Raw genomic sequence first — 10,321 nt, forward strand, 5'->3', positions numbered from 1 at the left:
TTAGGCTAGGAGATCTCAACCTTTTTTAATAAGTAAACCCTGGCGACCAGACACAAACTGGGGGGTGGGGCTGGCACGTGGCTGGATGCGGAGCAGCAGCAGCGTGTGGCAGCGGTGGCCGCCATACACAAGTTGCTTTCTCCCCACCACTACGTCTGGCTGACAGTTCAGTGCCTGCGAGGCCCCCAGAGGGACACTGCTGCCCTCCCCCAGTCCTGCTCCTGGGAAGTGGCGGCGCAGGGTAGTGGGTGGCGGCGCTCCGTCCCTGCCCACCCACATACCATCCAGTGCCTTCCTAAGTACCCCCCCCCCCGGGGTACACTTATCCCACTTGACAACCGCTGCTTTAGATAAACAAAGAATGAAAACTAAGAGCTGGCATTTTCCCAAGGGTGCCTCAAGTCTTAAAAGGTTGAGAACCACTGCTCCAGTGCCAGACAACAGCTTATACCACCACTTCTCCTAGCTGTATGGCCACAGCACTGTACAAGCAAAGCTTCCCCACAGCCACCTGCCCCAAATACCCCTCTGAACAAGTTAATCTCTAAAGTACCACTCTGCCTTGCCTTCTGTCTGATTTCAGATTAACTCAGAGGTGGGCAATTATTTGGGCTAGAGGGCCACTTAACAGGTTTTAGTGAGTTGAGGGCCACACATGCATGCTTCCTTTCCCAGAAGGCAGCACAGTGGCTCTGGCTTCTGCAAGCGCCATATGCTGCTGAGCAGGCAGGGCTGCTTTGTCCAGCATACCCCAGAGCACCAGAGGCCAGAGCTGTATGCCAGCAAGTGATGGTCCAAGCGCAGCTCACCTAGGGCCTGCCACATCATATCACCACTCACCCTGCCTGCCTGCAGGCTAGATAAAAATCAACTACAGGCCGTATCCAGGCCACGGGTTCTATTTTATCTACCCTGGGACTAACTTGTTCTATAAGACAGTGAAAGACATGTCACATTTACCACAGTAGCAGCTGAGGTATACTAGCACAGACTTCCAGGATTTCTCCAAGTAACCTGCAGTATTTGTGCATAAATTTAGCCATGGACATTTTTCTCCTGTAAGTCTCGCAACATAAATTTACAAATGTTAACTATATCATTTTCTTCTCTGAAATCGCAGAGTAATACAAGGGTGAAAGCAAAGAAAGTTTCTTTTTCCCATTCCAATAACTTACCAGACCTTAAATGTCCAGTAGTATATTTAATTCTTCCCTTTCTGTGGGACTAGACAGCTAGATAACTAAGAGTTTTGAGCTTCCACATAGAAAAAAAAAACAAACCCCATAAGATTTCACCATAAATTTATCTATTTGCGATAACAAATCTGGGCTCCCTGTACTTTAGTAATGACTAAGACCCGAAAATATACAAAAAGAACATTTCTGAGGGAGTATACTTAGAATCAAACTTGACTTTGGAAAAACTTTGTTTGAGCCAGGACATTAGATTAGGTGTGAAGACTTCAGCATATCTTTTCTTTGACACTAACTACTGGACAATGGGAAGCATACAGAGTATCTTCTCCATCTTGGAAATCCTATTAATAGAGAGTCAGGGGATTTGCAGCAACAGGAGCTACAAATATCAGCAGCTGATCTCAGTAAAAAAGGGGAAAAAAAATGACTTAAGCGAAAGACTCAGACTGTACTCACACGCATTACTACAACATGAACAGTGTCACTGCAAACAATGAACCTGAAGCCTATATTTCTTTCCCTCCTCAACTACCAAATGGCCTTTTCTACTCCTCCTCCTCTTGCAACGCAAAAAAAAAAAAAGACTAAAGAAAGAATGACAAATAAAGAACTTCTGATTGGTTTCCTTCATATCTGAAAAGAAAAAATAAGAATGGGGTCTTAGCTGGACTTAACCCAAAAATATCACTGCTACCGGACTGGCCAATACTTGATGTCTTAATGACATGTTTATTTCTTCCTACTTTTATTTACATGGGGAGGAGCTACTTACAGACCTTCAGAGTTGATAAAACAAACTAAGAAAAAAAGCCAATTTTTGACAACACAGTCATATCCCAAAATTCTAACAGTTAAACAGACTGCCATGTCAACTCCCATGTTTTACACATACAACAAAAAAAGAAAACTGTAAAGAACCAACCCCCGCACCAGCATAACTAGTCAAAGTTGGATAAATGTGTGTTCAACTGATTCTCAATGATGGTTCAAATGACATTCTGTACACTGTTACATATAACCAATACAAATAAATACATATTCATACTGAAAAATGTATGGCAAACAACCTCCTGAAAAAGTAATTTTCTCCACAAGCTGCTTCCTTAAATTTGACTTTTCCTTTTATATTCATAAATATCAAAAACCATCTTAGAGGACTGGTAAGACTGTACACTGTTATTGTAAATGTCTTACTGTCTATTTCATGGCTTCAGCCAGAAAATCAAACTCATATTTTCTTGCATATAAACATACAGTTTTTTTTCCACCGAAAAATGAGGGCTGGAAAGTAAAGCACACATTATAAGTAAGAAGTGTAATAATAAGTTTCTCATGGTTAAGGGCAAAAGTGAAAGTAAAAACTGCACAAGACTCAAAGGGTATGGACAGAAATTACACATAAACCGGTATAAATGAGCGAAAACCAGTTCAATCTGTAAGACGACACAACTTCAGTGCACATAAACCACTTTCAATATGGCCAATACTGATTTAAAATAAACCTGGATGGATGTAGTATCAGACTTAACTGATTTAGGTTAAATCAGTTCATTGAACTTCTGTCCCAGATCCTCTCCAGATTCAAGTTAACTCTCAGCCCCCAGCACGCCAAGATGCTTTGCATCTCCCCCACAGTATAGGTGGGCTAACCTTGCCACAAGCTATCTGCCCCGACTAAACAGGGAGGTTTGCTCTGGCACCCCCCACCTTTTGGCCTGGGCCACCACAGGTATGTATGTGGCTGCATTTCCAGAAACAAAAGTGAATGTCTGTCCACTTGCTTACTGGTTTAATCTATGCAGTTTAGACTAATCTGCAAAAACTGAATTAATTCAGTCTCAGGCTTTTGCACGTCCATCCTTAGCCAGAGCAAGTAGAACAATAAGCAGTAGCCTCTGCTCCCTAGCTGCTTCTGCTCAGTTACTACAAGGAAAGATCTGTTTTTCTTCATTCTGCCTTTCAAAAACAAGACGCATGAAATAGGCAGGTAAATATGGTATCCCCTTTCAGTTTAAATTTAAGATTATGTTGTTCTAACAGAGTTCCCTCTGGACCATGGGTGGTCCACAAAACAGGTGCTACTGGTCACACAGTGTAGGCTGATACTCATTTTCTGCAGCTGTACCTGAATAAAGACAGCTAAAGTAGATAACAAAACATAGTTAACATTTTCCAGCAAGTAATCACTAGGACATAACACAAGGATACTACAGGATTGAAAAGAGGCAGAAAGATGGTTGGCTGGGTAGCAAACTCTTCTGTGCTCCAATATAAGAAAAAGGGCTTCCTTCACTATTTTTTAGAATGGAATCTAATATTAGATGTTAAAATGATGTGCAAATAAAGCTTTAATACTGAAACTTATATTCAGGGAAACTCACAGCATGGGTTTACCCATATTAAAAAATTTCGTTATCAAAAAAAGGAAATAAATACAAATGCATTACAGGATGTACTTAGCATCTGAATCAATATAAAAATAAAGTCATTTTCCTTTACTTAATCTCTTAAAGGCTAGTGACTAATTTTCCACTAATTATAGCAAACAAAATGATAATACAAGGTTGAGCCAAAGCCAGTAAGTACATACAAAATAAGTAATTAATGTAATTGGTCCAATGAAAACTACTGTAGAAGTGTAATTATGATTAAACAGCAATAGACTGAGTGCAGTTTTGTCTAAGTTCTGTGATCAAGGTATGAAGTCAGGGAAATGCACAGATGTCAAAATAGCCCATTTAAATTATTTTCTATTACCCTTCCAGCATAATAGGTAGTCTTTCACTCTAATAAAATCTTGGGGGAGACCTTTTAAAATTAGCATCAGAGAAGCTTGAATAAGGGTTACACAAGAGTGATTCTGAAGAGAAACAGTGTAAAAACAAGAATGGGGTCTTAGCTGGAAAAATATGTTAACCCAAAAATATTACTGCTGTCAAACTGGCCAATATCTGATGTCCTAATGACGTGTTTATTTCCTCCTACTTCAATCTAATCCATTTTTCAATGTACCTTAAGATCTTTAAAGCAATCAGAATAGGTCTTCAATTTACTCTATTTTGTTTAAAAGCAGTATATCTAGCAGAAAGCACAATTTTACATCTCAGCAATCCCAAATGCAACCTGCTCTCCATACACTAGAGCGGAATGTGGACAAAGAGAAAAAATTAAGATCTATTTATAAGGTAAGTAACAGAAATCCATAACAGCTTCAGGACACTTTACCCGTTTTAATTAATGCTCATGATATTCTTACAATAGACATTATCATCCCTATTTTACAGATTAAAGATAAAGGTAGAAAAATTACATGATTTGACAATAGATTCACAATTCATATCAGAGCCTGAACCAGAACCTCAATCTCCTGACACTCTGCACTTAAATGCTGTGAACTTTGCTTCCTCTCAAAACAATGTTCTTCAAGTCACTGGGCTCAAGTTCAGTTTATATTTCTAAACTGGAAAAGAGAAAAAAAGAACACACACAACAAAAGTTGTCTACAAACTCTATAAAGATGAACAATTTAAATTATTGCAATGCTTCTCTTCATTCAACATCAGGCAGTTTACTTAGTAAATATCAACGTAGCATGTACACTAAAGAGGTGTGTATTTTCCCAACTGTGATATATCTTAGTGGAAGAAAACATTTCTAAAAATGCCTTCACATGTAGACTCATAAATATTTTAATGTGTGAACAATCAACTAGCTTTTAGAAAGTTAATTTTTGGGGGATTTTTTGGTTGTTTTTTTTTTAGCAATAATAGTAATTTGGAATTTTGGTAATTATGTTTTCCAATTATGAAGGCAGTACCTTTATTCAAAAATTACTATACAGTGTCCAAACCAGAAATATTACTAAGCTATCCAGATGCCCAAAAAATCCTACATTAATTCTGAAAGCATTACATTAATTCATATGGGGTAGCAATATACAAGAGCAAAATACAACAACAGATTGTTAACATCTGGATACCAAAATAAAACACCCAGCTTCCATTTCACATGTCATATTTTTAATAATACTGGTTTGTTATAAACATTTCAAATTGCAATAAAACTCTTTAAATGTTTTAGATACATAATTTGTATTGTGTTATGGCAGGGTCATAAGGGACTAATAAAATCCTACTCCCTATATTGATGGGTATTCTACTGAAAGTGATCCTAAAATCGGATTCTTACTGAGGGATTATATGCCACAAAAGTGCTGGTACGTAAGCCTAAACGTCTATATCTACATGTTGCATTTGAGTTAATGCTGCCATCTTTAAAACTTTTTAAACCTTTAAAAACATATTATTCTTGTTGTTAATATTTAATATTAAAAATACTGCAATGGTAGTGGGGTGCTGAAAGACAACTGAGGGCAAACATGTCAACAGTTTTCCAATACATAAAAGGTAGTTATTATAAGGCTAATGGTCAATTGCTTTTTATGTCCATAGGAAGAAGGATGAGACGAAATCAGATTAATCTGAAGCAAAGAACATTTAGGTGATACATTAAGAAAAAAGTCTATAACTGTCTGTGTACTGAAACAAGCTACCTAAAAAAGACATGAAATACTTTTTAACATGTTCAAGATCCTTTGAGGTCCCCATGAATCCTACACTTATCTGTGTCTCTTGACTTTCTTATTGTATTACCTACGAAGCACAAAACACTGACTTTATTTAAAGCAAAAATGTTGGAATTATATCAAAAGGTATATGGGTATCAAAATTATCATCCCCTAATAAAATGAAATTAGCCACCCAAATGATGAATGTTGGTTTGTCAAATACTAACTTTTAATAATATATGTTTGGTAAAAAAAAAAAATAGTGAGAAAAGATATTATACAAAACATCAACACTGTAATCCTCACCCCCCACCCCAAAAGAAAATTAAAGATTCATTTTTTTATTGCAGGTATTGCAAATAAGCAAAATATTTTTATAAGTCATCCTTTTGGTCCTGTAAGTACATTGTACAGTAGAAAATTAAACGAAACTTCAAGTTTAATCTTACACCTAATAAAGATATTTTGAAATTTTAATTTTTTTAAAAAACAGAACCAAAAATGTTTTCATGCAAATAAAATGTATCAGTTTTCTTGCAAAAGGCAGCTTTTAGAGCTTCCATCTCTCCACTTCCATAAGCGTATAACACTGGTTTATATAAGCATAATATATTAGCTGAAAACTAGAAAAAAACTGCACTTTATCAATGGGCAGTAAGCTTTCTTCAGCAAATAAGAGGACCTACACTAGTATTTTCTGAAGAATGTAAATCTCTTAAAAATTCTATCCCTTATGGTTGGAAAGATGAGCTTAGAAATTTGAACAACATACAAACAAAGCAAATGTTGTTAGAAATGTTGGGGAGAAGTCAATTAGGGAACTGTATCCAGGTTCCAGACTACTTCAAGGAGGCCAGATAGAGAGGCTATCTGCATCAAAGGAGAAGATGACAGAACTAGCCAAGATTCTCCTCCCGTACAGCAGACAGAACTCTCTACAGACTGTGTAGAAGAGTGAAGGACCAGGCATTCACAGAAGTCAAAGGTCCTGGAAGAGGAACAAGAAACAGAAAACCCCTGCAACATTCCAGAAAAATTAATTTTATATTAGCTTGGGGCTCATAAAAAATGGAACGTATGTTAGAAATAAAACATTGGAACACTGTCACACAGCTAAGGAGGTAGCAGAGGTATCATTGAATGGACTCCTTTCTGGAGCTTTATCCTTGTACCTTGCTAGGAGGACTCCAGCTTTTCATTCACATTAGCTTGGTAGGGGATTTTGGCCTCCAGGTAAAAGCAGGGTAAATATTTCAATTCCCACAACTCTTAAATATTAGAGAAAAATGTGCATTTGAACACAGCTTTGCTTTAATAAGCTATTTGACATAGCTGACTTCCTAGGTTTCTAGATGCTGCAAGATCCAGCCAGTGATTCTCAACCAGAGTGCCATGCCTTGAAAACCCTGCAAGAGCACGATGGGGTATCACACAATGTTTGCACTAATAGGTTTAAAATACAATTCAAAAGACAAACCCAGAGATTTCAGATAAAAATACTACAGTATGGATTTCTTTCTTTGCAACAAAAACAACCCCCCACCCCTCATTCTAGTCTTTTTCTGCAGGCAAAAAAAAGAGTGAAAACTAAGAGGTGGCATTTTCTAAGGGGTACCTTGAATCTACTAAAGGATCTCTCAAGTCTGTCCATAGGTGCCTCAAATCTAAAAAGAATGAGAACCGATGCTCGCCCAGAAGAGAGGCAGGGGACATACCAGTCTGCATAGACCCCGCAGAGATATTCTCCCCCTTACCATCCGCCACTCCTAATACATAAAATACCAGACTATGGACACAGGGCCTAATCCCACAAGGCATCTCTATGTTCTGTGACACTTTAAATACATCTTTTCTTTTTTAATTTGTGTTGAAAAGGAAGAATCACTTCAGTTACTCTTCAGCACTGGAAATAAAGACTGCATGTAATGTACTGAGGAACTTCTAAGGTATTTAAAATAGCAATATACATAAAAAAGATCAAAGATATTCTTATTTAAGGTCTAAACAGCCACCTTCTGCCCACATAAGTGGGCATACCATTAAGAAACAAAGCTTAAATTGCTACATAAGCTTGTAATATCAGGCCCCAAACGGTTTTTTATGGAAATCAATTTTATATAGTCTTCAGGGCACCAAACTTAATGAGAAGCCTTCAGCTACAGTTAGTTAAGGTCATACATGATTTAACCCAGTCCCACATACAAGGTAAAAACCTTAGTCCCACTGAAGTCCAAGAAACCCTAATCTGTGGCCTCAAGCCTGTGCCTCCTCCACAAAACAGATGACTTCTTCCTTTTTTTTTAAATAATGCCACTATTCTTATTAACTTTAAACAAAATCCTTTGAAAAGGCTCATACTTTTTTCTGCAGCTGAGACCAATACCCATCTTACCCTGTGACACATCTTCTAGGAAAAAAATAAGTGCCAACAGGAAAAGACTGTGACCAGTGATCTCCCAAGCTACAAACTCACTTGGGGCTGTGGAGAAGGAAGCTTCACCCACAGATAATGCAGTTAAAATCAAATGTTACATCAAGAAAAAATAAAAATAAAGAGGGGCCCAAACGGTGCCTTCCCTTCACCCCTGACCGCCTGAGCCCAGCCTTCAGGTGGCTAAAGCCTCCCTGCCACATCTCTGCAGGGGCTCCCCTCCCAGCGCCCGTATCACGGCCAGGCCGCACGACGGGACGGGAGCTCCCGCCCCATAGCCGGCCGGCAGGACCCCCGCCCCAGGCTACGGTGCGCGCAGAGCAGGGCAGGGCAGGGCAGGGCGGGCAGCGGCAAGTCCGGCGGAGCTGGTCCCAGCCCCTCCAGCCCGGGACAGGAGGCTGGTCCCCAGTCCCGCCCCCGGCCCCGGTACCATTACCCAGCACGCCCAGCGCTGCGCGGCCATCCTGCTGCCGGACAGTTCCTGCGGGACCCGCGCAGCCTCGCGAGAACTCGGCCCCCCCTCCACAAGCGCCCCTCCCCCCCCGCGGCGCCTGAGCTGAGATTCAACATGGCGGCGGCGCCGCGCACGTGTCCCAACGCTCGCACACGTCACGCCGGGGGGCGGGGCCTCCCGCGCACGCGCCGCCGCTGCGGGCAGCTGCGATTCGAACGCGGGGCGCGAGCCTCTTCCCCGCACGCGCGGGTCACGTGGGGGCACCCCCCCCCGCACCTCGGCTCCCCCCTCCCCCCGCCCGCTCCGAACTCGGCGCCATCCGGGTCCCGCCGCCGCTGCCGCTGCCCGGGGCTGGGGCCTCACCTGGCGCCCACGCGCGGCGGACGCCGCCGGCCGCAGCAGCCACGTCCCCTGCTCGTTGCACCCGCGCCAGGCAGAGGCGGCGGTGGCGGCTCCGCACAGCGTCTGCTCCCCTCAGCGCGGCGGCGGCTCCTTCCGCTTCCTTCCCCTCCCCCCGGCTCCGGCGGGGACCCGCTCCCTGCAGCTCCGCCTGCTGGTCGCTGGGGTAGGCGGGCGGCCGCGGGCCCCCGGGGCCGCCTGGGCCCGCGCCCGGCGCGGCGGAGGAGCAAGCCCTCCTGCTATGCCCCTGCCCCCCTTCTATTCTGGGCCAGGGCTTGCAAAGGCAGAAATTAAGCTCCAGTAAGGCTTCTGGTTTCAGCCTCCGCCGTCCCTCAAGACGACGCTGAAGAGAGCTGCAGCAGCCCTTACAGGAACCAGCAGGACCCTGGAGCACTCCTGCCTCAAAGCTCATCTGTCTGCCTCTCCACATAGGGCTGGTCCAGCAGAGGATAAACACCCCTCCCCCGCGTCCTTGCTGCTTGGATTTATTTCCTGACCCCAACGGAGATGCAGGGAATCGTTTTGGGCAGAGGGCCGATTACTGAGTTTTGGCAGGACAGGCAGTGGGGGGCAGATAAATATTAATTTTCTAAATTTTTTAGAGGACCCGTGGGCTGGATAGATTGGCCTGGTGGGCCACATCCCGCCAACGGGCCATGATTTGCACCACGGCCATGTAAGACTGCTGCTTGGTGGAATGACTTGTCTTTAGAATCACACCCGAGGCAAGAGTGCTTGGGGGTGGTCACAGCTCTTAGTGGACCACCTGCAGGGTTGGACAGATCAAGGCAACAGTTAGTCCAATAAAAGATATGAGACGTTTTGCCTGGAGCATCAGGCACCAACCAACATCACTTCAATGCTATGATAATTATAAAATTATGTTTAGAAATAAATTGTATTGCAAATATTTGAAAATGAACTTAAAATCATTCTTATTTTTTTGTATCATTTTCACCAGTTACATCAAATGCATCAGTCCTACAGTCATTTCAATACATGCAGTTTTTTGGAAAAAATCATAATTAATTGTTCAAATAACTAAACTTGTTATCCTTCCCTGCTGTTACCCTTGGAGTTGTCTTTTGTCTGAGACCACCCCCAGCCTCCCCCACAGAAGTGCTTTCCCAATTCTACTCCTGCTGCTTTGGGGTCTTTTCTCTCTGTTAGAAAATTAATTCCAGGTGACGAGAGTGAAAGGTGATAGAAGTGAAAAATAATAATTGCACCTGTATATCACAAGGTCAAATGCCAAATTCCTAGTAGAGAAGCCT

The 10,321-nt window shown here is 42.1% G+C and overlaps 1 protein-coding gene across 4 annotated transcripts in view; it reads right to left on the bottom strand.

Annotated features, from left to right (window-relative positions):
* ZZZ3 (zinc finger ZZ-type containing 3) overlaps positions 1–9,166 on the bottom strand; it is a 110,639-nt gene extending 101,473 nt beyond the window's left edge. For 3 of the 4 annotated variants that reach the window (XM_090050356.1, XM_090050355.1, XM_090050353.1), the window contains exon 1: positions 9,012–9,166. The gene's annotated coding sequence lies outside the window, so the exon portion shown is untranslated. Of the gene's footprint in view, positions 1–8,630; positions 8,721–9,011 lie in introns of those variants that run through there. The other variant, XM_090050354.1, reaches the window with a different exon arrangement.
* Between the last annotated feature and the right edge of the window lie 1,155 nt (positions 9,167–10,321).

The sequence above is a fragment of the Crocodylus siamensis genome, chromosome 5 (assembly GCF_052110815.1).
Source record: "Crocodylus siamensis isolate JL-2025a chromosome 5, ASM5211081v1, whole genome shotgun sequence".
NCBI lineage: Eukaryota > Metazoa > Chordata > Crocodylia > Crocodylidae > Crocodylus > Crocodylus siamensis.